This window comes from Zosterops lateralis (genome assembly GCF_965231275.1).
Source record: "Zosterops lateralis genome assembly, chromosome: W".
Lineage (NCBI taxonomy): Eukaryota > Metazoa > Chordata > Aves > Passeriformes > Zosteropidae > Zosterops > Zosterops lateralis.
Window position 1 is genome coordinate 30,783,193 of NC_139801.1, and position 27,973 is coordinate 30,811,165.

Below are 27,973 nucleotides of genomic sequence, written 5' to 3' on the forward strand. Positions count from 1 at the left end.
ACAGGTGTCATCAGGCACTCTGGTGTTCCCACGGGACTCCCAAAGGAAGACCGGACCCACTTTGGGACCCCTGGCTCCACAGGACCATCTCTTCCAACGGAACGACATCTGCCACTCCAGGAGGGCTGACTATGGACTGTTTCCAACACCCTGACTAACAGGACGTCAGGTTGTATTTCTGACTCTGTCAGGGGATTGTGGGTTTTTTTGGTTTGTTTTTGTTTTTGGGTTTTTTTTTTTTTTTTCCCTAGGATTTATTGTTTGTTTGTTTGCTTATTCTTTTGCACTACAACATTTGTATTTTATTTTTTTATATATATATATCACTAGTAAAGAACTGCTATACCTATTCCCAAAATCTTTGCCTGACAGCCTTTTAATTGCAAATTTATAATTTGAAAAGGGGGAGGGGCGGGCTTGCATTCCAAGGGAGACTCCAATTTTCCTTGGCAGATACCTGTTTATTCAAACCAAGACAGTTATACAGTTTGCTTAAGCAAGCATATATATTTTTAGTCAGTGTTATAAACAACGTAACCAAATTGATTATTAAAGCAGATTTCATTGCGATATCAGAATCAGTTTCAGAAAGCCACAATCAAAAACAGCGTCGTGCCCGGGGTTGGCACTGGGTGAACCTAGATTCGGACTCTACCCCTCCGAATCCCCCTTTGTTCACAAACTCTGCTTTCACAGGTTCTGTTTTTATACAGTTTTTTGACTAAACAGGGGTTTTCTCATTTTTTTTGTCACTCTTGTTCTCTTAACATATTCATGTAGCTTCTTTTCTTGCTGTTAGTCTGAAGAAGAACTTTCCGGGAAAGGTTGAATACTTGATAGTTTTTTACGGGAACCCGGTATTGGGATGCACACCCTTGACGACGCAAATTGTCTTATCGTAGATGCATATTGGGTGCTCATCACCAGGGCAGTGTTGGGCCCATCCCTGGATGAGGCTCATCAGTTTCTTCCATGTCGTAGCCCATGGTTTTACAATTGCAAATCAGTTTCTTTCTCGTTGTAGCTCATGGTTTTACAATTCCTGAAATCTTTAATTCTTAAGCACAAATTATTTTTATACCATATATCACAGTCAGCATACATTTTGCCAGCCTCCTTTCAGTCATTACACAACCCAAAGGTAGCAGGGCCCCAACATCTGCCTGCATGAGGCCCCTTTCTCAGTTACAAAACCTCAAAATCAGCATGTTTCAAAATATCTCTGTAAAGCCTCTCAGTTTATGTTAGTCCCAGTTCACCTTTAAATGATTACAAATTCTTCTATACTTTTACAAAGGACAGTTTAAAACTTATACAAGGTAGTCAAACAATTACAATTTTGTTGTTAAAACAAACTGTTAGCTAAAAGCCTACTATTATATAGTTGCCTTGTTAAACCTCACTTCCATGCCTTACTTAGCTGATTTAAAAGTCTTCTTTATAATAATCGAATGGTCTCTGTCCACATTGCCCACAGACACACGTGCTATTTTATTGACACAAATCACAACCTGATTTCTCACACCTTTGTATTGTTTATTATTCATCTTTACTGGGAGAGCCTGTGAGTCCTTTCATGACGATTATTTTTTCCACACGTCCAAGCTCAAACTGAGAACAAGAAAGCTTCCAGGGCTGATCCTTCCTTGGCCAGAATTTCTATTACATTGTTATTTTTAACCTTTTGAGAGCATTTTCTGCAGGTTTGCCTTTCCAGCTCTGAGATATGAACCTGCAGGTGGCAGGGAGGGCTCACAGGGGCCAGCTCTGCGGTGACTCTGAAGTCAGATGTGCTGAGGCTCTTTGCAGAGGCACAATCTAAGAGAAAGATAAGTGAGACCTGGTTGCCCTTAAGGTCAGGAGGGACAATTCTGGCCTCTGTGACTTTTGTGGTCTTTTACAGCACAGCTGACTCTGGGAAGATTTACTTGGTTTGAGTGGGAAGCTCACATCTTAAAATTTGGTGCAGTACTCGATGTCCTACCCAAGTAAAACTGGGAGAAGGGGGTGTGAAAAATGAGGTTCAATTTTCTGGTAAAATTTAAAAGGTTTAATAAAAAGACAATAGGAGACAGAGATAAAGCAAAGGGTTAAATTGCCAGGTGCTTGGCATTCAGCCAAGAGCACACCTATCATCTTCAGAGATACTCCTTAAATACCTTTTCCATTACATCAGCCTGTTGCATATTCATAGGCAATTATGCATATTTATACATTTCCACAAACTAGCTTACATATTCTAGGAACTATTTTGCATGGCCCCTCCTTGGGTCCGCCTTTTTAGAGCATGCGTGTTTCTTGGCTGTGGTTTTGGTCCTCCTTTATTATAACCTCCAGTTTGGGCTTTGGTCCATACTTTCCACAGATGGCAGGTGCTGATTGTTAACATGTCAGCAGCAGGGTCCTCATATGTTCACTGGATGTTATCTCAACCAAGCAGACAGTTTAATTACAAGCATAACTATATATCAGCTATCACACTAGCATTTCTAAGTTTTGTTAATAGCAGAAATAAAAGCTATATTCATACAGCAAAGTTATTCCAACATTATACATATAGCATTTATCTTAATATTTGCGAAAAGCCAATAATATAATATGTATTTATAACAGGGGTGAGCATGGTTTTGTACTGCAGCTGGCAAACTGAAAATACTTCTGGCAACTTCCCTCCATGTTAGAGGGAATCACAAGTTCTGTCAAGCCATATCACATTAACTAATCTAGTTACAAAAATGCAGACCCTGTAACTCACAGGTCTTTTTTTGTCCTCGATAGAGACCATTGGACCAACTGAAGCCCAGTGCTCAGAGTTATTACAGTCTTCCTTTTAAGCCACCCAGATTAATGGAACAAATTCTCATTCAGAGAAATCAGGTACAGATCCCTAGTGACTACACTGATTTGACTCTGGCTTTTGAGCAGTGTAAATTACAGCAGAATATCATTATTAATTTCAGCTGTTCCCTGTCCTGGCAAATTATCATTCATCTCCCCAAATGGATATCTCAGCTGGAGAACTTTATTTTATCATCTTAGTGGAAAAAATCTGCACTGTTTCCTACCTCCAAATTAGCAGTCTATGATTTCCCTGGGGAAGTCTTTCTTAGATGTAGTGCTAATTAGTGCTTGACTAACAGGCACCAACACATTTTTTTACCTTCCAACACATACCTGAAATCTCTCACCAGGTCCATGGCTGCCTGCTCAGGAGTTAGTCACTTCGTCCATAGCCTGTAGGGAAGACAGCAAAGTTAAAGAAATGCTCAGTTCTAACAAAGCTTATTGGTGTCAGCACTGTATGCTGAACTAATTTCATTCCATAAGGAAAACACCCAAGCTGAGGCCAGGGGCTGATTATTAAAGACTGATTTCTTGATGTTACCGGGTAAGCTTCTGAATCAACCAAGTACCATAAAACGTAATTTCTAAATGTTACAGTCAACCTCACTGCCCAAGTGCTGCATTTCAAGTTGCCCACGAGGAACTTTTCCCTTCCCAGAGCCAGGGAATTTCTCATGTGTCTCAGTGCAAAGTACTAGTTAAACATGAAAATGTTTTGTCAGGGAAATGGTGTCAGTGCAGAGTGGTTGAGGGGATCAGCAGGGATACTCCAGAACATGGAAAACCTGGGAAAAAGCAGTGGGCTGGGGCAAGGGAGGTAAGTCCAGGGGAAAGTCTCATTCCCAGTGGTGCCAGGCAAAGCCATGCGGACACACTGAGTCTGATGATTATGCGAGGTTGTTCTGCTTCAGCTACTTTGGGAAAACACTGCTTCCACACCACAGTTTTTAAGTACTTTTAAAGAAGGTAGACTTGCAAGTTAAACTGGCCCTGGCTTGGTTACCTGTTGATACTTCAGCCACTCTTACATTGTAGCTTTGCCTCCAGTGCTATTCCTGTGGCTTTTTGCTGGTTTAGGGGGAGTGAGTATTAGAAATCAGATTCTCTCACAAGGTTTATTGAAATGCAGTTGCATCTTCTGTGGAAGGGAGAGTGACAGCTCCTGAAGCCCTGTGCCCTGGATGTTGGCCCCAAATGAGCATCCCTGTGCCACCCCTCACACACTGTGCCCTTCTGCCCACTCCCACCTCAACTTCTGTCACCACCCTGTATGGTCCTTCTGAGCTTGTTTCTCCGGCTAGCTCTGCTCTTCAGATACCATATAAACGAGTTATTCCTTTGGGTCCAGATTTCAGACAGAGATGTGACTTTGCTTGGAAGAAAGGAGCGGCTCACACTTGATGGTAAAGAAGGTGTTTATTCAGGGCAAAGGCCCAGGGTGTCAGAGTGTGAGTGAGTCCAGATTTTTCCTCTTCCCTCCCCTTAAGTACAGGGGCGTTACTGATGGAAATGAGGGGGAGCGATTTAGGTACAGGGGGGACTGACATTGCCATTTTGGGGCAAAAGGGGTGTGGAGATACCTGAAACCTTGGCTGAGCCACCTGGTTCAGCCAGGGTCATCAAATACCAGGGTGTGTCAATAGGTAAGATACAATAGGGATACAATACACTGGGACAGGGCTATTAAGGAGATACAATGGAGAGGGCCAGACCTATTATGTGGAATAACGACAGAGATTAAGAAAAGGGGGGTGGGGGTAGGAATGAACCATTACAGGAACTTAATAACAAAAATCATACAGAACTTTAGAAAACCCAAAATGCACATTGCAACAACCCTGTGCAAACCACTGCACTTTCCCTGACTCTCTTGGAGAGAATTTGTGCTTTACAGTCTTACTGTAAAATAACAAGAATCAGGCTTTTAAAATCAGGAAGTTTCTCTAAGAGACTTCTGTGCTTTTGCTGTAATTGCTCCATATGCTCCTCTGACAATTTCTATGACCTTAGTTCTCAAAAAAAAAAAAAAAAGGAAAAAAAAAACCAAAACAACTCCCCAACTCCCATCATCCCTCAAGTCTCAGAAGAACTCTCCACACAGTAAAGGAGAAGCAGATGCTGCTAGCTCTCTATCTGGATCTCTTCTTACACATGTTTAACCCTCAGGGTACAATGGATGCTGAGAATTACTCTTTTGTAATGTTTATTTGGCTGCCAGAAAGGAAAAATTATTAGCAGCTCAAAGGTTACGTTGCCGTATTTTGCAAGAGAAGCCCTTGTCATGGGCTGCCTCTCTTTTGATGACTGTGGATGTGAGCTGTGATGCTCAGCTGCCCACAGGGCACTGGGGTTCTCTGCCCATTGAGCTGTGCTGCTCCAGCTCTCTGTCCCATCCCAGTGCTTGTGGTGCCTTGTGGCAGCTCTGCACTGCTGCCCTGCAGGGCCTGTTTATCCTCTCTTCCTCCCATGGGCAGCAGCACCCAGACATCACAGGTGGTACCCAGACCTTGCAAGTGGTATCCAAGACCTGTCTCACCTCCCACTTAATCTAAATGACTGTGACCAGCTTTATATGGCATATAAAACACTTCCTGCTCTGTGCAATGCTATTTCCACACCCTCTCCCTCTTCAATATGTTAAAAACAAGTAAGATGATGAGTGTTTAAGATATAATTAATGGTTTAAGAAAGTGATTTAAATGACTATTGGTATTTCTTCCTTTGTTAGCCCCTTATTAGCCTGTTTCCTGAGGGCAGAGCTGTTTGGATAGGATTTACCTCTCTTTGGACTCTGAGGAGCTCAGAAATTCAGCATAAATAGCTTTAGAAACCTTTTTGTGGTTTCTAGAGCAGGCTGCAATGATCACAAGATGCTGCCGCCATTGTGTCCAAGCAGAACCCATGCCCTACACATCCACAGCAGCTGCCAGCATGGGGAGGTCTGCTGGACAGTGGTGGTGGGCTTCTTCCCCTCATGCATCAGATCCTGCCCCTCTCTGCCCTGAATTGCTGTTCTATAGCATCTCTTGGACACACTCACCCAGCCTGGCTGTGTCTGCCATGTCACTCTTCTCCCAGAGCACTCATGCTTGTATTTCACATCTGGGGAGTCTGCCAAGGACAGGCCAGGTTGAGCAAGTTCATTAACATCCTCCTTTGTTCTGTTTTCTCAGGCTGCTCACTTTTGTTCCACAATAAAGGAGTTGCTTTAAATTATCTCTGCACTAACCTGTACCTACACCTGCATTGGCCTGGGCAGTTTGTGCAGAGGGTAACTGAAATTTCTGGTTGAAGTCTTCCTTGCAGATTGTCACTGTCACATCACAGATGCTTCTTCTGTTGAAGCATAATGTTGATGTGTGAAAGCAATGAAGTTTGAACTTTGTTCAAATTTTCCCTGAGCTTGGCAGCATAAGGGCTCTAATATGGGTTCAGGCTGGTTGTTAGGTACAAATTATGCGTCAGTTCAGTGTTTTCCTCCACTGTCTTCTCTTGCCAATAATTTGCTACAGTGCACAGAATTCCTGTCATTCTGTCTATGGGTTTTCCCAATACCGCTAAGGGTCCAGCCTTTGCAGAGAAGTGGCTAAAATAAATTAGAGAGACGGCATGATCGAGTGTGCCTTGAAAAAGCAAAAAGGTTTTAATAAGGAAAGAAAATAATACAAACACAAAGGCAAAGCCGAACACAGTATAGAGACAGGTCCCATACCTGCTACAACACCTCGAAGAGTGTGGAACTTTGTTACAGTCCTGCCTGCTTTATCTTGGCCGAGGTCAGGATGAAAGACACAGGAAACGTAGAATCGAATTCGGTCTTGGTGGTTTATTATATCTTATCTATTTACAGCTTGCGCTCCAACTTGCCAGTTAGAGAAACGACGCAAAATGGAGAGCTTCTAACTCTTACCAAGGCTATTTAACAGATAATTACCCAATACCAAAGTGACACCTACATTATTTATGTTTTTGACCCAATAGTGACCCTTTCAGGTTTGCAATGCAAACATCTTTCACCCAATTAGAGAAAGCCACCCAGGTCCGTGAAGAAGATGGAAGAAGGTGAAGAAGATCTCAGACAACACCCCAAATCCTCCATCTTGTCCCACACACATTACTATATATCAAAACTCCAAACCTAAGTTTTCACCCTGTGAGATCACACAGCACCATTCTAACTAGACAAACACAACCTCTGTGCTATCACACAATCTCGGAAGCCTGTTCCAAGGCTTCAGGTCAAATGTGGTGCCTGCCAAAGGGTCAGCACCCCTCAGCTCAGAAAGCCTGAAATTTTCAGCCTCCAGGGTTCTAACAGAACTTTTTTGTTCTTTCTCTTTAATACTCAATAGTTTAGGTGGGCTATTTGGCTCTTGGTCCAATGAGAGCAGCAACAGGCTTTGAGTTACACTCTCCAAGCCCAATCCATGCTCCTGTGCTGGCACTGAGCCAATTACAATGAGAAAGGCACAGAACTTTCTAGTTAAACTTCCTAAAATGTCTAAAGGTAAACTTCATCCAATCTCTTTCTGTTCAAGCTTCTCACAGGATCACAGCTTCTCATAAGATCAGTATTCACTTAGTTCATCACAAATACCTTTGCTTCAGTCTATCTCCCCAATCCATATTGTCCACGGTTTAAAGGAGTATTCTAGCATATTACAGTCTGTTACCACAGCTCACAAAAGACTTTCAGCCTAAAATGCCAAGGCATCTTCTCTATCTCCTCATTATTTAAGATACAACTTCTCTTTCACTGACCTGGGTATCTTCATACTGTCTCTTTAAATGTCTCCCACTCTGACCTTTTCTTGCACTCTAGAGAGGATCACTGTTCTGCAAGTTTCATCTGTGCAATGAATGGGTGATATATTTACCCTCCGCCTGCTTCCCAGGGGTCTTTGGCTAGTTCAGTTCTTGAGAGGCTTTAGAGAGAATATACCAGGGACAAGACAAAAGATATCAAAAGAGGCTCTCCTCCTGGGATTATTCCAAGGTGTTTATTCCCGAAGGGATCCAGGGGAGAAAGAGGCAGAACAAGGAAGAACGGGGGTTTATATAATTTTCTTCTCAGGAAGGGATAGCTGGACCTCAGCCAATTAGGGAGAGAAAAGAAGGAAGGGTTAAACTATATGGTAAGAGGCTCCAGGAGGTCAGGAGGGGAAAGACCATTCTCCAGAGAATTACAACAAAAGGGTTAATATATTGCCCAGTGTCGCTATGTCGGACACACAAAAGACACGCAGGCCACAGCAGGTCAAGCAGCAATGAATCTACTTTAATGTCTGACTCCATCCTTATATACATTTTGTACAGAAGGCCAAAGATTGGCCAAAAGGGTCACCACCTTATGAACATCATTGGTGGACTTGACCATCAATCACATTCCTCCTCCTAGAGAAGAAATATGTAAACACATAGATAAGTTCTAAGAATACAATATTGTTTATGTGAAGCAGCGTGAGAAAGCTGCTGCAAAGGCACAAAATTTCACAGGCAAGAAATTCAGGGCGACATCTCACCCTTTTACCATTAAAAAAGAAAAAAAAAAAAACCCAAAAAAAGAAAATGAACAATGTTCAATTTCTGGTTGTGGAAGGGCCATCGGAGTGATCACTTGCGACCTCGACATCAGAGTTGTCACTCAGTGGTTCCTCCACTTGTTGACCTTCATGTTGGTCACGGTCTCCTGGCTGTCTGTTGGCCAAATTCTGTCTCTGCGGTCTCAGGTCAGGACGAACACACTTTGCAGGTACCCAGCGAACTCCAGTATCTGTGGAGACACAAGCATACCCTCGCCCCGAAGCGATAAGGTCATAGGGACCTTCCCATTGCTTGGTGACTAGATTTCGCACCCGGACCTTTGCTCGGGGCTGATGCGTCTCGTCCGAAGCCTGCAATGAAAGGTGGTGATTCAGGAAAACAGGGTTACTTGAGTTCTGCGGCACCGTAAGGTGATTAATTGTATACAAAGCCTTTTGCAACCGACTGTGTGGGGTTTCACCCTGCATTCCCCGCTTTTGCTTCTGGAGAACACGCTTGAGTGTACCATGAGCGCGTTCTACAATTGCCTGGCCGGTGGGGAAATGAGGGATACCCAACTTATGAGAAACACCCCACAACTGCAGGAACTCTGTGAGGTGTAAGCAGGACCATTGTCGGTCTTGACAGCAGAAGGTATGCCTAAAACAGCAAAGGCCTGCCTCCAGTGGGCAATGACATCACGGGCCTTTTCTCCTGCATGAGCTGAAGCCCACATAGCAGATGAGAATGTGTCCACCGTGACATGCACATACTTGAGCCGGCCGAACTCGGCAACCTGGGTAACATCTGTCTGCCAAAGTTCCAAGGCCTTAAGGCCCCTGGGGTTTACCCCTGCTGGCAAAGGTGCAGCGACCGCGTGACAGTCATCACAGGACTCGACGATGTCACGGGCCTCAGTTGGTGTCAACTGAAACTGCTTCTGCAGCGTATGCGCGTTCTGGTGGAAGAACCCATGTGATGCCTTGGCCTGCGCGAGTGTATCAGGCTGAGGTGCTACCCACGCTGGGTTAGCCAGCCTGTCAGCCCTCGCGTTACCTTCCGCTACGAATCCAGGCAAATTCGTGTGGCTTCGAACGTGCAGAACATAGTAGGGATGAACCCTGTCCTGAAGTGCACACCACAGGGTCTCCAGTAAATGAAACAAGGCAGGATTACTGACCTCTCTCAATACCGAATGACCCAACCGCTGAGCAATGTCGGCCACATAAGCGGAATCCGTGACCAAATTGAAGGGTTGCTGGGAAAATTTCTGAAAAGCCATGACGGCAGCCCTTAACTCAACCAACTGGGCTGACCCGTCCTCGTGGCCTTCCAGGACCTTCCACTCAGATCCATCCTTCCAAGTGACAATGGCCTTCCCTGTTTTTCCCGATCCGTCAGTGAAGACGGTGGATCCTTGCACTGGTTCCTGGCTATGTTTGGGCCTCAATGAAATTTGTGTGGATTTGGCCACCTGCAGTAGCTTGTGGCTGGGCAGATGATAAGTGATCTGCCCTGTAAAATTCTCCAGAGCACTTTGCAGTGACACACTGTTTGCAAGGCTCCAGTCGAAATCTTCCCGTGGTACCGGGAGCATAATCTGTGCAGGATCCACACCCATCAATTGAAAACACCGTTGCCGGCATTTGGTTATCAAACGAGCAATGAGCTCGAACAATGCCGTTGCCGTCTTCTGCGGCTGATGGGGCAAGAAAACCCATTCCAGGACATGCAAGGGGTCAGACCACTTGTCACTCCATTGGCCAATTATGGCTGTGGGATGTAAATCTGGAGTGGTGATGAACACAGTGACATCAATGGAGGGATCAATGCGATGAACCTCTCAAGCTGAAACAGCTCGCTGAACCTCCTCCAGCACCTGACGTGCCTCTGGGGTCAGTGTCCGAGGTGATTTCAGATCAGTGTCCCCCTTTAACAGATCAAAGAGAGGAGACAACTGTCCTGTGGTCAGTCCTAAATACGGACGCAACCAAGTGATGACACCCACCAATTTCTGGGCATCATTCAATGTGCGCACTGAATTTTCAAATTGCACCTCTTGATGCTGGATCGTACGCTCCAGTATCTTGACACCCAGATATTTCCAGGGAGGTTGCTTCTGAACCTTTTATGGAGCCACCTGCAGCCCATTAGAATGCAAAGTATGGATCAGCTGAGGCTGAATCCTCTGCAACTCATCCTGGCTGGATGCAGCCACCAGGATATCATCCATGTAGTGAAAAATTTGGGCATTAGGAAATTGCCTACGAACTCCAGACAAGGCTCGGGCCACATACCATTGGCACAGGCTCGGGGAATTTCGCATGCCTTGCGGCAAAACTCTCCATTGATATCGTTTTGCCGGCTCAGCATTATTAATTGCTGGCACTGAAAAGGCAAATTTCGGTCTGTCATCAGGATGCAAAGGAATTGTAAAAAAACAATCCTTCAGATCCACAACAAGGACCGGCCATTCTGCTGGAAGCATGGTGGGCAATGGCATACCAGCCTGCAGCGTCCCCATGCTTTCCATCACTGCATTCACTTTTCGGAGGTCTTGCAACAGCCTCCATTTCCCAGACTTCTTTTTGATGCAGAACACAGGGGTGTTCCAGGGACTGGTAGAAGGCTCCAAGTGACCCTGGTCCAACTGGTCCTGCACCAAATCATGAAGGGCGACCAATTTATCTCGGGGAAGGGGCCACTGAGGATCCCAAATGGGTTTGTCCGTCAGCCACCGTATAGGAGGTGTCGGACACACTGCGCCCTTCGACTGTTGGGGCTTTAACAGTTAATAATGCTTACAGAAAGATATAAAGGACACAGTAACCTTGAAACTGCTAGCTAGATAACAGTCATGCAAAGCTAAGCAGAAGTTGAGAAAAGACATATGGAGGCAGCATCTAAGCAGCATCTAAAAACCGCAAACAGGAATTTTGCTAGGCAAGTGCCAACCAATCAATAGTAGAGCTTTATGCATGCTTGCCTCGTGCAATATGTTTATAGCAAATAGGAAAATGCATGATCGCGTGCATGGAAGCAAAAAACTGTATAAGAGTCTGCATGGACGCAACAATAAAGGGAGCATTAGCCTACTCATCATATTGATGTGTCTCGCTTCTTCACCTTCGGCCGCGACATCTGGTGACCCTGACGTGATCCCGACACAAGGATAGGAGTCGGAACCAGGCGGACGAGAGAGAGGGTGGACCATCCCGGCTGCCCGGCTGAGGCAGGAGAATCATAAGAAAAGAAATTACTGTGGCCACGGCTGACCGGTGAGTCAGGCAGACTGAGGTCTGGATCGGGATGGGGAATGCTGCTATGACGGCGTTGGAAAAGGCGACCGTAGACGGTCTGTTGAAAGTCGCTACAACGACTGGGCAAAAAATTGATCGAAGCGATTTGGTGGACTTGTTGTTTTGGTGCCGGCGCCGGGGGCTATTGGACTCTACTGGGCAAATATTTGACTTGGCGGCTTGGCAGAAAGTAGGGAGAGAACTGTGGGAGTATGTGCAGATAGGGGCCAAAGATAGCAAGCAGTTGGCAAAAACGTACAGAGAGGTGTGGATGGTTATTGAGCAAGTGCATGCTGATGCGGAGGTAGCAAAGGCGTTACAGTCGGCTATCGCTGAAGGACCTGAAAATAGTTTAAGCCCGGAGGAGAAGGAGACGTTAGCTGATGCAGAGAGAAAAGAAGAGCAGGAGAAGGGATACCTTGATGAGTGGGGGGACTTTGCGCCTCCGATGCCCCCTATGGCAGCCCCTGCAGGATTTAAAGGCGCGTTTGATGACATCATACCACCCTGGATTCCAGAGCCCCCAAAAGATCCACCGGAAGCGCAGGGGCAACAGGCCAGCGCACCCCCGATGCCCATGGACATTGATCCGGCTAAGGTACCGCTGCCCAAGGAATCCCCAGAATCCCCAGAGTTAGGGCGTTTGTTAGAGGCTCAGAAGAATGTAATGGAAAAGATATTGTCAGAAATGAAAAGGATTGATGGGGGGGCATCAAAGCCTACTAGAGCGCTCACATACCAACGTGCTGCTCAGGCTCTAAAGGAGGGTCTGGAGAATATCGAGAAGCAGCTCGATCGCCAGGATGCGAGTGGTTCCCATCCTGAGCAACCACCAGACAAGCCAAAAATGCTTACTAAGGCGCAAAGGTTGAACTTAATTGACTACGCAGCCGATGGTGAGATGGGGGTGGAAGAATTGAATGACCATCTCCGGGAGACTTATGGGCCAGGGCAAGGGCTGACATAAGCGGAAAGGGTAAGGATCGAAGCGATGCGGCAGCAACTGCGAGCACTGGGAAAAGATCCGGACGCTAGGGACCGTCATTATACCGGACCAACCCCTCGGAGGTCTGGGGGTGCAGCCGCAATGGACCCTCCTCGAGACCCCACCGGACCTCTCTCTTTATTTACTATGACGCTTACAACGGATCGGCCTCAACGAACAGTACAGGTGACTAATCCAGGGTTTGAAACACCTAGAGAATTGCTTCTGACAGATGGCTCGAGACCAAGAGTGATGTTGGACACGGGGTCGGATGTGACCATTTTCCCTATGATGGCGTGGCCAAGGTCGTGGCCACTGACAGCCATCAAGACCCCCATCACAGGTATCAGAGGGGATGCCACTATGTGTCAGAGCACGCATTGGTGCATTGTCAAAGACATCGGAGAAAACAGGGAAGCAAGAATAAGACCCTATGTTATGCACACGACTCTTTGGATTCTGGGATGAGACGCCATGTCGCAATGGGGCATTCAGCATAAAACTGGCATTCCTTATAACAGTACTGGACAAGCGATTATCGAGCGGCGTCATCAGGATATTAAGCGCCTTGCCGCTGTTTTGAAAAAGGAGGGGGAGCTATCTCCCTATAACGCTGTAATGAAGGCATGCTATGTTTTAAATTGGAAAAATCCCGTTGGGGAAGAAAACGACACACCAATACAAAATCATTTTAAGGTCAACCCTAATGACTTGACTCAGTGGGAAGTATTAGTGGACACCTGGGATCCGCACCAGGGGGCATGGGCGGGACAAGGTAGTAAACTGCTTACCTGGGGAAGAGAGTATGCTTGTGTCGTTACAGGAGAATCGCGCCCGAGGTGGTTGCCAGCAAAGTGGGTGCGGCCCTGGCTTCCAGCGACGAAACCCAGCGGACACACCGACAGCGACTCCGAGCACGTCAAAGATTAGGCCTATTATGTCAAGCCCTTGAGACTCTGCTCAACCTACCGCCAAACACCTTGAACTGTGATTCCCCTCACGCAGTTGACGTAACTCGGGTCATTCGTCTTTGGGAACAACAGAAGAGCAGACGTAGATGGGCCGTAACTCAGTTGTGCTGTGGCCGTGCTGGATATTTGTGTGATACAGTAATTGTGGAATGTGGAGGCTGTAGGAGAATAGTGCAGGGATGCAGCCTTGCTAATTTGTATGGCTGTATTGAGTGTCAGCGCGCTTTAACCGCAAGAAACGTGTTTGTGGCATTGCGGGAGTGGGTTTCCCTTCCCGACGCTACTGACAATCAGTTGTTGGAGCTCTTTGAAAGTAGAGAAGAGCGGGCTTTAGCAGAGTGCGCTTATTGCTTAGCTTGGTTTTGCAGCAATATAATAGTGTTTAAGAGAACTAAGGTTATTAGCACGTGGTATATAATACTGTGCCAACATCATGGCAATTATTGGAAACATTGGAAAAAATAGGAGCAGCTTGATTTTGCTTTTGCTAATGGGAATAAGTATTGAGGCTGTTGCTTGCACAGAGCTATTGAACATAGATGACAGGCAGAACATGTGGGTCACCTGGGCCAACAAAACCGGCCAAGAGAGTTTTTGCCTATCATTAGCTACCCCTTCCGATCCTTTTAGAACTTGTTTAATAGGAGTGTCCGCTGTTAACCATACAAAAATATACCATAATGCTAATACTAGGCCAAAAAACGTGTCCTCGTTACAGGAATTAAGATTGCTGGGCTCAGTTGCCACCAACGATTCTTGCTTTAAATTTCATGGCAATGGCAGTAACCTTTCTCCAGTACAATTTTACAATTATTCTCTTTATTGTAATGGCACAGCACATATTTACAACCCCCGTAACCTTACGATCGCACTCCCGGAAGGGATATTTCTGATTTGTGGTGATAGAGCCTGGCAAGGTATCCCAGCAAATGCTAGCGGGGGACCCTGTTACTTGGGCAGGATTACAATGTTTGCCCCCAATATCACCGCTGTCATCACAGCGAATCATAATCGGACTCGCCATAGGCGGGCCGTGTCGCAATTAGGCCCTGACTGCAAGGACACCATGGAACTGTGGGATCCCCCCGAAGTAATCCTCGCTAGTATTTTTGCCCCTGGGGTGGCTACTTCCCAAGCATTGACAATTGAGACGCTTAGCCTGCTGGACAGGCAAACAGATCAATATTACCTCCAATATTCTTGCCGACTTAACGCTTGATGTTGAAGGGGTCAGACACGCAGTTCTTCAAAACCGCGCCGCGATTGATTTTTTATTATTGGCACAAGGCCATGGTTGTGAGGAGTTTGAAGGGATGTGTTGTATGAATCTATCAGATCACTCTAACTCTATTCACCGACAGCTTGCTCAATTGAGGGATAACATGCATAAATTACAGGTGACCTCGGACCCTTTCACAAATTGGCTGGCCTCTTTTGGGTTTTCCCCTTGGCTTATGTCACTTGCAAAAGGGGCATTTTTGGTACTTGTGGTTGTTTTTGCCATACTGTTATTTGGGCCTTGCATTTTACAATGTTTTATGGCTCGCATGCAAGCAATGACCCAAGCCTTATTCAAAAAAGAGGGGGAGATGTTGGGGCTTTAACAGTTAATAATGCTTACAGAAAGATATAAAGGACACAGTAACCTTGAAACTGCTAGCTAGATAACAGTCATGCAAAGCTAAGCAGAAGTTGAGAAAAGACATATGGAGGTAGCATCTAAGCAGCATCTAAAAACTGCAAACAGGAATTTTGCTAGGCGAGTGCCAACCAATCAATAGTAGAGCTTTATGCATGCTTGCCTCGTGCAATATGTTTATAGCAAATAGGAAAATGCATGATCGCGTGCACGGAAGCAAAAAACTGTATAAGAGTTCGCACGGATGCAACAATAAAGGGAGCATTAGCCTACTCATCATATTGATGTGTCTCGCTTCTTCACCTTCGGCCGCGACATTCGACACAGTGGCCCCAATTAAAAATCCGTCCCCATGTGCACCCCCCACGTGGCCAGAGCATCCCTCCCCCATAAATTGGCAGGGGTGTCGGTGACATGGGGCCGGACAACAGCTGCTTGACCCTCTGGGTTCGTGATTGTCACTGGCTTCTGGCTCACGTAACAATGCTTTGTCCCTCCCAGTCCTGCAACAGGCGTCCGCACTGGGTCCAAAGACCAATCCGGGGGCCATGCAGCAATGGACACAATCGTGATGTCTGCGCCCGTGTCAAGGGTCCCGCGGAGATGAATTTCTGATGGCGTTGCACCAGGAAGGGACAGGGTGCATGTCTTCTCAGGACGTCTCTTCTTGGTCAGGACGTCGGTCCAGAAGACCTGAGGCGGTCCAGTGGATCCAAAGCCGCCATCTCCTCTCACCTGACTCTCTGCCCTGGGAACAGAGGACTTAAAAGGCACAAGTTGAGCAATTCTTGTTTTCTCAGGGATAGTGAGGGGAGGAGTGGACGTAGAGACCATGGCATAAATCCTTCCCGTGTAATCTGCATCCATGAGGCCCAGATGCACAATGATACCCTGAATGGTGGTACAAGATCTGCCCATAAGAAGGGCACTCAAACCATCACCCAGAGGACCAAAGGCATCCAGGGGGATTTTATGCACTGTGCTGTCCTTCAGGACAACCGTTTCAGCGGTGCAGACATCTACGCCTGCTGAACCGCAGGTGCTGGCTGTGAGCTTGCCCAGCAGATCTCCATCGGCTCTGGGGATTGGGAAGACACTTGTGTCTGCGCGCGCTTCCCCTTCGCGCTCCGCCGCCCGTTTCCCAAGCTCGACAGAGGTTGACCATTCACATGAACCGTTGCCTTACAAGCATCGGCCACGTGATTTGGTCGTCCACAGCGTCCACAATAAAACGAAACAGTGGTCCCCTTTTTCCCTTTCTTTCCTTTCTTCTTGCCACTTTGAGCATTTGCCCATTTCTGCTTCCCACCCCGCTGCCCCTTCCAAATTGGCTGCTGGGTGGTAGCCAAGGCAACTACCTTACCACCAGTGGTGCCCGTCTTCGAACAGGCCTCAACCATCTGCATGAATGAGAGCTTGCCTGGCAAGGCCTCAATGATCTTCCGGCATTCTGCATTGCAATTGCTCCTTGCCACAGTGGTGAGCAACACACCTCTGGCAGTGAAATCATCCACCTGTCGCTCAACTGAAGCCATCAGCCTATCTGCAAACCTCAAGAAAGGTTCATCTGCTCCCTGAAAAATCGTGGTAAATGTCTGCTTCGGTGCAGTCACCTCCATTGTCTGTACCAATGCTGCCATGCCAAGTCTTTGACTCTGCTCCAGCACCAAGGGCTCATAGGTAATCTGCTTATTCACATCAGCAAATTCACCTACACCCGTCAACACGTCTGGCCCGACCCCATACCTAGGGTCATCCTGACGAGCCATCCGATTATGTGCTGCAGCAGTTTCAGCCAATTGAGTCCATTTAGACTCAAACATGTCATATTCGACCGGCTGAAAAAGAACCTTGGCCAAACACCGAATGTCATAGGGAGGTAACACGTCTGTGTCTATCAGTCGTAGTATTTGCATAATCTCCGGAGACCCCAGACCGTGTTTACCAATCCTATCGCGAAGATCAACCAGTGCCTGCCACGACAAATGGGCATGTTTCTTTCGGCCGGCATCTTTCACCACAGGGAAAGCTTGCAGCCTGGCTGGCGAACCATCATCGTCCTCTGAACCATGTCCTGCGCGTTCCACAGGGACAGGGGCGAGAGCCCGTCTCGCAGCCCCTGCAGAGCTAGAGGATTCATCCTTGCCCTGCAGGGGGCGCCGTGCCGAACCACGGCCGCCCAGAGCTTCAGCCTTGGCGTGGACATCCTCCCAAAACCGTGCACGGTCTCACGGCCGGACCGTCACCCGGCATGGGGGCAGGGTCCAATGACCACCTGAAGGGGACTCAGCGTCCCGAGCCCCCGTGCCATGGGAGAACACCCGTCTATCATCGGCTGCGCCATCCCGTCCTTTAAAAGTGAACACTGCGGGGCTGGTTGCCGCCTCAGCGTCAGAGGCGGCGGCACGCAAAGCGCTGCCCCGGCTCAGAGGTTGGGGGGAACGCAGCATTGGGCGGAGCCTTCACAGGCGCGGGCGATTCGGGGGGAGAAGAAATCACGGGGAAGCGGCTGCGATCCCCACAAGAACGGGGGGGGCTTGGGGAGGGCGACAAGCTCTCCGGCGAAACCGCCCGAAGACAACCCGAACGCCGCCCCATCCCGGGATTCCTGTCCGGCGGAGCCGCAGCCGCGGGGGGGGGGGTATCGGAACCGCCCCCAACAAGGTCCCTTCGGCTGCGCGGACTCCAATGGTGGCGGTCCGGCGCCCCTGCTGCGGGTTGGAAGTCTCGCTCTCTGAGGCTGCGCCCCCCTGTGCAGACCGCGGCTGCGCTCCAGGCTGCCTGGAGCTGCGCGTACTTTGCCGATCCCTGTCGCGCGCCTCCGGGGCCGCGCCACCTTCCTCCACCGGGTATCTCGTAGAGATACCACAATGCGGACAGTCCGCAGTCACCATCCCGTTTTCCCGGTCCAAGCGTGCCTTTGGCGCCTCCAGCGCCGGGAACGCACGGGGGGGGGAAGTGGAGGGATCAGCCCCCCGCCGCCTCCGCGGCTTAGAACTCAGGTGCGTCGGTTCCGCAGGGCGTCCACGAGACCCGAGGGGGAGAGAGGCCACACAGCAGAGCAGGGCTGGCCCTGTTACCTGTTCCAAGGCAGGGGGAAAAAGGGAAGTTTCCCAAGATTCCTTCGATATTTAACCCTGTGTGTTCACAGAGATATATCACTTCTCCAATGGCTATATTAGCTGTCAATTTCAAAGCCAGTCACTAATTGGTTCTTGCTATCCATGCTAAACCACCACAGGGGGACATATCCATGCTGTGGGAGATAAGAAATCCTGTTGAATTCAGTTCACCCTTGCTCACCAAAAAGCACTCTGGGAAAGGTTCAGCTAACAGCAACGTGAAAGACTGGTTCTATAACCAGAGAACAGGTTGTATAGCTGGCGTGTGATCACCTGGTGCGTGAGGCAGTGCCTGGTTGGCAAGACACGTGGACATCACGTGATGAGAAAGCTGGTTGTGTAAAGGGACACGTGAACAGTGACACCACAGTGGCAGGCAGCCAATGCGTGCTTGTTTTAGTTAAGTTTAGAACATAAAAGGGTTTAGTTTGTTGCAATAAACGATCTTCTTCAGAGCAAGCAAGAAGGAGGCCCATGTGTCTTTGTTCCCCATTGCTACACCATGCCAAGTCTGAGCCAATTAAGCTGTGTTAACCTGCGGAAAGGCTCCTAAATGCCCTGCAGCCTCATAGAAACCTTGGGGATGTCTGCCCCTGCTCCTCCACACAAGGCTAGCATACCCTCCAGAGCTCTAGCATGCTCAGATAGGGTATTTCAGCTCAGCAAATAATACAGCAACAATAAATGGCATCAATTATTCACTAATGGAATTATGTCTAGTAAGTCAAACAGAATCTATAATCTGAAAAATCTTTTTCTTAAAAAATGCAATGATTTTGAATTGGTATTATATTCCCTGCCATGATTATTCAAAGCAGTACATATACAAAGATGATAGAAAAGGAAGTCACTTAATCCAATTAAAAGGAAATCTACCAGCTGGGAACCTTGTGGAGGCTGTTAATCCAGACAATAATATAAATACGTGCCCCTGGAAAGAGAGCAGCCCTTAAGCTTGAGCTTGTTGCAATCTCCCTAAGGGAGAAACCCTGGCAGATAGCTCTCTGTCATGGTGAGAAAGTACGTTACCTCCGACAGGCTTTGAGGCAACTATGTAAATCTTTTGTACCCCATTGGCCCTTCCCCCTTTGCTCCTCCCCTGAGCCCTCAGATGATTGGCCCTGATGTTCTACCCCACCCCCTGCCTTTCCCATATAAACCCCTGTTCCCTCTAACTCTCTGCCTCTTTGTCACTGGACTCCTCCAAAGAAGCAGCTGAATAAAGCCTCCTGCGGAACTCCATATGAAGGCTCCATCTTCTCTTCTTCAGTGAAATCAGCTCCTCAGGGTGACACTGAAAGAGCTTGAAATTACTCAGTGGCAGTGGATGTACCTGTGCCTCTGGGACGTCCTTCTAAGGACACTTCTCCAGGAAGGTCATGGCACTCTGACTACCACTGCCTGCCGTGACAGAAGCTAGCAACTCCCACATCTTCAATTTATTTGTATGACCTCCACCTGTAAAATACCATTCCTAGGATATTGCTAAAGCTGCAGTCCCCATATTAGCTGTTTGCTCAGTTTTACTTTTTAAAGCAGGCAAAAAGTATGACCTGCAGTTTTCAAAAATGCTTCTTAATATTAAGAAATGCCTGTGAAACTTGTCAACATTACACTCACAGACGATTGAGGCAAACTTTTCTGTTCCCATCACAAACAGCAATTGTTACGCTGTAGACATGACAGATTTTTTCTGGAGCATTGGGAAGTTGCTGCTTGTAAAGAAGAATCTGATGTGCATAATTAAATTAGCTCACCCATTTTAATTATTTTGGCACCACATCTCAAGTGAGAAGCAGCCAAACAAATTTGTCTTGCTACAGGCTTCTGTGTCATTTTTGCAGTGCTGCAGGATACTCTAAATCTATTTGCAGTCTTCCTATGCATCCCTGCTTCTCTTTTCCAAATGGGAAGTAAGGACACCTAAATCTGTAACAAACGGCAAGTAAAGGACATGAGAAAAATCTTTCAGTTCTGTTTTTCTATTCCCTTCCATGAGGATTGTTTCTTCAGCAAACTACAGTTTTATGCTTGCAGCTGGAGCACCATTTCATCACCTCCTCTTTAACATCTTAGATCCTCCACTCCTGACCTCTCTTTAATGACTCTTACCTGTTGTCCAGCCTCTGTGTACTGTCTGCACTTGCAGTCTGGAGTTCTCATCCTCAACTTTCTCTCCTTGGGTTTCCATTCCTTGACTTTGAAGGAGAATTTCTGCACCAACCTCTGAAGATGCTTTCCTAGCCAAATCTTTCCTCTCTTTAAGTCAACTCCAGTTTCACCTATAAAGCCCTTCTGGACATTCTGCCCCCATTTTGACTGCCTTGGTTGAGTGATGCCTTTGTATTACCTAACAACACGACCTCACCTATCTCCTTGCTCCTCTTCAAGTCAGCTCTCTTTAGATCCTCCCTACCCCTTAAACAAGATACATTCCGTTATGTGATATTACACACATGCCAGTCAACTTCATAATTGCTCTTATACTTGATACTAATCAAAATTCTGGCCCTAGGGTGACTTTATGATGCTTGTATCCCCAATCGACTGTTCTGTTTATGTTGGATATTATGTCCTGTACCTTTAAGACTGGTTCTGAGAGCGAAGGAGGGGAAAGAAGAAACACGCAGTTTGTTTTCAGAAACTGCACTCACTCCTCCACATTTTGCTCCTGGACTGTGTTGTCTGCAGCACAGACAGACAGCAGGACAGAGATCTCCTTTGCTTTTAGTTAGTTTTTAGCTAGCTGAGGCAGAGAAGTTCCCTGGACTGGTTTTTTCCCCTTTTTCTTGGGACTGTTTAAACCTGCTCTGGACTGAAAACCCAGAAGAGCACCAGAAGCTCACACCTGCGGCCCACTAGGGCCCAGGATGGCATTTTCCAGCACCGGAGGGACTGATAAGAGACTGAGTGAGCCAAGCCACACCCATGGCAAGGACTTTCTAAATTTTGCCATCTCTCTTCAGAGCGGCGAGAGGTTTTGTTCTTTCATATTGTTCAATTTTTGTGCTTGTGGGCACTTTGTTTGTTAAATAAATAGTTTTTCCCACTTTTCCTTAAGGAGATTTTTTTCCTGGACCAGTTGGGGAAAAGGCCATTTGGGTTTGCTTTCCAGAAGGACCTCATTTAGAGTTTTCCTCCCAAATTTGCCCTAAACTAGGTGTAATGGTTTCATGTTTGCCAATTTAGTCCTGTCAAATTTAATGTACTGGCCTGAGCATCTACTCTCCTCCACCTCAGGGAGACAGGCTCTGGGAGAAAAAGGCAAAACAGGCCCCAACTTAAAAGTAAACAGATTTTATTAACACACACTAAGGAGGAAAAAAAATAAGAAAAGACAAAAACAAAAATTTCTAAACCAACTCTTTCTCCCACCACAAACTGTTAATTTTCTACAAACAATGTAAAGAGGCAAAACTCAGAACTCCAGGTCAGTACCACTTATAAAACAGTCTTTCATTCGGTCTTTGAGAGAGAGAAGTCTCTCATGTTGTTTGGTAACTTTCCACAAGAGAAAGTCTGTTTGTGGCTTCCAACTCACACAAATGCAGCCTGCCCAGGAAACTTCTGCAGTTGTGGAACCTCCCATATCACATAGCCTTTCCTGTGACCACACATATGGGCCGTAGACTCACATATATATATTGTGATGGCACTTTTTAAAGATAAGCAACTTCAAAGGCAAAGGATGCTTCAACTCAGGGAACAGAGATGTCTTCTCACTTCTTTCGCTGGCACAGGGGCTTCTTCTCATCTCTCTCTGTTCATCTCTCATGGGATCACGAAATCACAACTTCTAATTCAATATTCACTCAGTCCATCACAGATACCTTTACTTTAAAATCCACAAATCATCTCCCCAATTCATATTGTCCACAATTTAAAGGATTATTCTAGCATATTCATATTACAGTCTGTTACCATAACTCATAGGAGATTTTTCAGCCTAGAACTAAGGCATCTTGTCATCTCTTCCACCTAAGAGGTCATTCTTCCTTTACTGACTTTGAGATCTCCATGTTGTCCCTTTACATGTCTCCAATTTGGCCATCTCTCTCACTAAGGAAAAGCTTAAAGCTTTGGAAAATTCATCTGTGCCAAGAAAGAGTTAAATTTGCCCAAGTCTTCTTTTCTCCGGGTGCCAGCTGCTGATGAGGGAAGGGGGGGTGGGGAAGAATCTCACACCGATTGGAGCAGCTCGAGCAGTCAGGGATCTCAGCTGCAGCCTCCATCCCCAGCCCTGGCAGTCAATGGGGGGCCCAGAGGCACGGCCAGACCAAGGCCAGCTCCCCCCCCCCCCCCCAGGGAGGGAGCAGTGGGGCCTGGCCAGCCTGGGCCACTCCTCAGAGCTGTGTTACCTTCTCTGGCTGGAAGTCGAAAAACAGGGCTTGGCTTGGGCGCACTAAGTTTTATATGGGTATTACCAAAAGTCATCTTCCCTTTTCTCAGTGGTCAAAATACATGTCAATCCAAGAACTGGTGCCTGATAGGTCCCTATCCTTTCCAAAACAAAGTCCCAGGTCCTGGCAGGGCAATATTCTATTAACCAAAAACCAAACTGTGTTAACCTATGACACCAAGACAATACAATAATTCTATGCCTTGCTTAGAAAAAAATGCCAGTCTACATAAGTCAGCAAAGACACCAATTTTGCTGGTTTATTGTTCTAGTAGCCCAAATTTGTCTTTATCATCAGTGTCAGCACCTTCCATGCACTGCTTCACACTGCTCTACATAACTGTACAATTTTCCTTCCCCTTTTAAGGATGTTCACCAGCACAGACATCCCCATACCAACAGCCAGCAAGACCCAAGACTACAATACCCATCCAGACACTGCTGCAGAGATCCTGTCCAGAGAGCATCCTTTGGGCCCTTCATCCACTCCCCCCACCTCAGCCTCTAATCTACAGCTAAAACACTATTCCTGCTTCCAGACATCCTGCAGTTTACGCTGCAGTGCAGCTGCCCACAGATAACCATTACATTAATTTCCCCTTTCCACTCTCCTTCATCAAGACACCAGTGTAAAAAAACCAAAATTCTTAACTACAGCACCAGCATGTTACTGCTACTGTCACCCTATGGAAAATATGCTGACATTGTTTCTTTGTGCATTTGCCTGTCTGCATCCACCCACTGTACTTGATCTTCCACTAAAACTATAAAGTTCAGAAGTTGCTGGAGCATCTCTCTCTTCACAACATATAATGTTTATTGAAGCCCCAAGCAATCAAACAACAGTCCTTCAAATCTAAAGACCATTCAGAAAAGGAGTCAAATTATTAATTTTACTGCAACTACTGATATCACAGAAACAGAAAATTATTTCACACACAATGTAGTGGAAAAGGAAAAAAAAAAATAAATCAATAGTTTGCTCTACGCAGCAACCAGAATGAGTACTGAAGGTGAAAGCCAACTACATGGTTATGTACCTGCAAAGAAACTATAATTTTACTTTATGGGCATTTTTTCCTCTTCATCTTATTCTCAACACATACTGGCACAATCAAATGAAATGAAAAAGAACCACCTATTCACTAGTGGGTTATACTTAGCAAGATACAGTCTAATGTATTAAAGCATTACTGAACCTAAATGGACACTGTCAACAGCCACTACTACCACAAGACATTCTGCAGAGTCAAAGAAATCAGATTTTAAAAATATATATCCTACCAGCTGAATGGTGCTACAACCACCAGCGTGTCACTTCTACAGGCGTGTACTGCTGGCAAAGGAATTGCACAGGCCCTTGCTTGCAGCCAGGTGCTGTTGCCTGGCATCAGTGAATAGAGGCTGTTCAGTTACACTGATTGTGGATCTCACAGAGGGTTTCCATCTAGGCCAGCGACAGCAGTTTTGAAGAACAGGAACACCACCACCCTTAGCAGAGTTTAGACCAGGATGCACTGTAGCCAAACCCCAATATCCATGACTGCATCCATGGGCTCTGGACACAACCACAACAAAAGTCTAGAGACTAGTTCAGTTTAGCAACCTCCATTTACACTTTCCAGCCCAGCAGAAAGAATTCAGCCCAGCATCTGGCAGTTCTCAGAATAGCACTTCTCAGCCTGGAATGTGACATGTAATTCTTTTTAATAGACGGCCCAATAATTTTCTCCTCTGTTCTCAAGAAATGCAGAAATTAAACTTAACACAGGTGACACCAACTGAAGTCAGAAATTTCTGTTTGTACCTGCAGTGTTGAAAAGACTGAAGACCTTGAGGACAGCAGGATCAGTGGAAGCCCTCACACATGTAAGTATAGCACACAAACAGTGCAGAAGAACAACATGCAGTCAAAAGTTTAACAGTCCAACATTTGCCCTTACATACACACACTGGGATGTAGCAGACTTACACCACTGTGTAGCACTGCAGCTGACCTACATGTTGGCCCAATGTCTTCTAAACTCACAGCTTACTTGAGAAACAGTCTCATGAAGTCACTCCTTTGAGAGGGCAAAGCTGCATGGAGTCGACATCACTTCAGGCTCAAGTACAGATGAACCATTATCCAGGTGAACTGTCTACTCTAGAAGGAGAGATTCTAATGCTTCTTTGAAGTGTTCTGTTACTACTAGAAGGTTTCAAAAGCAGATATAAACATGACCCAACTTCCACTCTCTTTCACTGACAGAATAATCAGAGATTATCTACTCAGGAGAGCTCTTCCCAGTTAACCCTATATATGATCACATCTGGCCAGCATAACATTTTCAAAGATGACCTTTCAACATACAAAAAATCATCCAGACCCAAAACTCACCACAGACCACATCCACAGTTAAGAAAATCCCTTCACATGAGTAAAATACTGAATGTTAGAACAATGCCAGTCATTATTACCTTTGTAATAGCTCCGGTTGAGGTTTCAACCTGATCAAAATTTTCTTTTTTTTTCCTTTTTTTTTTTTTTTTTTTTTTACAAAAGAAAATGAAAGGACACTTTCAAACAGCTTTCATTTACTAAGCAAACCATACTAGTTATGACTTTTTTTTTTTTTTTTGGCAGAACAGAACAAGTAGTATATATGCAAAACAAAATGCAACCATCTGAAATGCTTGATTGCATGAGCATGGGGTCCAGATCCAAAAGTAATTTTCTGTGACTTACCAGAATTTCTCTTTGACACGAGCTTCAAATTCATGCTGACTACAGTACAGATCACAAGAACCAAGAAAACAAGAGGCTTCATCTTTTACTTTCTGTGACAGTTGAAATGCAAACATAGTACAAAGTCTGAATCTCAGCTTTTCACTACAACAAAGCAGCAGCTACAGTTAAACATTTCTCAAAGAACCATAACAGGGCAAATGCTTAATGTAACAACTCGGTTTATGTTTAGGCAGGAGTAGGAAAACATAACAGTTCAAAGCAACCAGGTATGAACGATTTATTCTTACTATCAGACAAAAGAGTTGGGTTTTTTTAAATGGCACCTCAAAAACATCATTTTGCTCTCAAAGAAAAAAATCACAAGATGCAACAGTTTATTTGAAGTAGTATGGGTCTAATCTGGCAGATTTCTGTATGTTATTTAAGGGGAAGACACTGATGGTCATAATTAGCTTTGTCTCATACAAACAGGCCACACACTTAAATAATTCATATTGTTCAGGAAAAGACAGAGTAGGTTATTCATGCAATCTCTCTTAGCAACCTTACTTTCCCACTGGTGGCCTTGTAAAAGCTCCTACAATTGCCTACAATTAATGTTGTTCCAGAAATTTCTCCTATACAATGAGGTAAAGAAAGGTGAAAAAAATCCAGAAATCAATGAATGTAGGTCTCAGGAGTCTCACCTGTGAAGTTTACTACTTACTTTAGATTATGTACATTAAAAAAGAAAAAGGGAAAATCTAGTTTAGAATTTTATTTTTAATTTTATATAATTACTGGAACTAATTCTGTTTTCATTTACAAGTACCAGGCCATTCAAGAAAAGATAGCAAGAGCAAACTGGGGTTCCTTCTCTGCACTTAAAAACAGGTAGAACAAATCTGAATTCATCAACGCCCATCTCTCTCAGAGTGATGCTTAATTATAAGCTAGAATCCTCAAATATATGCTTAGCTTGAAGTCATGGGCCTTTAAGTGGCCTGATATATTTAAACTCCAGGAATTCATCTCCATAAAAGATACTGACTTTAGATCGCGACCCTTATTATCAGATAAAACAGGCAGTCATCTAAATAACTGTGAAGTTAATTATTTGCACCAAAAGATTGAGCACACATTTTATAGCAGTTTCAATTAAACAGAAATGCACAAAACCAGCAGCATTAGTAGTCAAAACTGAAGCTAACGAAATGGAATCCTCCCGTAAATGCTGTAACACATCTGCCCACCCAGCTCACTCGGAGGTCCCAAACCCTCAACTTTGGGAGCAGCCCAGACCCCTCCAGCTCTGAACATTTACCCAACATGACAAAGCAGCAAGAGGTTGCAAAGTTCTGCTGTTCACTGATGCTTATTCAGCTTAATTTGAGTTTATTACATCAAATATTCTTCCCTTGTAATTTTATTACTGGCCTATTGTTGTGTAAAGAAAATGTAAGTAACTCTGTGTAATCTTTTACATTATAGGAAGAGTGCTGCTATTCAGTTATTTTAAAATTACCACTTAAAACTGAAATTTTCTTCCTCTCACCTTACTGTACTACAATCTATAAACAAGCAGTGGATTTTTTTCCTCCCTGAATTCTATGGCACTTTATTCCTATTGATTCCTCACAGTAACAATGCTAAGGCATTTTCAAGAAATAATATGCACTGAAGGCTGTCTGACAGTGGTTAATAATAGAATTAGCATTCACTCTTCCTTGACCTCTCCTTGGAGTCACACAATCCGGAAACCAGTAAGGCCATCTTGACAAGAAAGCTTAAAAAAGTAATTGAACTGAATTTTTTGACAGATAATTGTAATGATGATGTTATGCTAGAATGATTTTCAAGTATAGCTTTGCAAATTAGTTTCTCCACTTTTCTCCCTTCAGTAATTACAGCTGAAATATGGAATTTCTAGGTGCTTTTTCATGTGGGTCTGTACATCTCCACCCCAAACAAGCTAGACTGCATTAAATACATTTAAAATTTCAAAGCAAGTTCTGCCAACCAATATTAATGCTAGGCAGATCAGAAAAATCTTGGTTCTGTCAGCATTGACAGGAGTTTTACTTTCTGAAGCCCTGGCCTTACCAAGGCAGTCAGTCTCTGTACCTCCACAAATCAGGAAAATAGAGCAGGAAAAGGGCAAGAAACCACAGCACCACCCAGTCATTCATAATCAAGCCCAAAGCTTCAGCACCTCACATCTGACATAACTCCACTGAGGCTGGCATGAAAATACACATCAGAGTCTGATCTGTCACTTCCACCATGGTAGACATTCCACCAGGAAGTGGGATCAGTCACACCAGTGTGACCAGTGGGTCAGCTGGTTTCTGTCCTGAGACAGCAGCCAGCTACAGACAATCAGGCTGTTCAGTGGATGCCTATGGTCTGATGAAGAACATGAATTAAACTGTGCCACCTTGATGAGACACAAGATAGAATAAACCAAGTCCCACTGTTCAA

The 27,973-nt window shown here is 45.6% G+C and overlaps 1 long non-coding RNA gene across 1 annotated transcript; it reads right to left on the reverse strand.

Annotated features, from left to right (window-relative positions):
* Positions 1–61: 61 nt before the first annotated feature.
* LOC310922320 lies at positions 62–27,973 on the reverse strand. The gene is made up of 3 exons (XR_014592399.1): positions 25,511–27,973; positions 3,175–3,234; positions 62–2,427 (listed from the first exon to the last, which is right to left on the reverse strand). It is a non-coding gene; the product is annotated as an uncharacterized lncRNA (long non-coding RNA).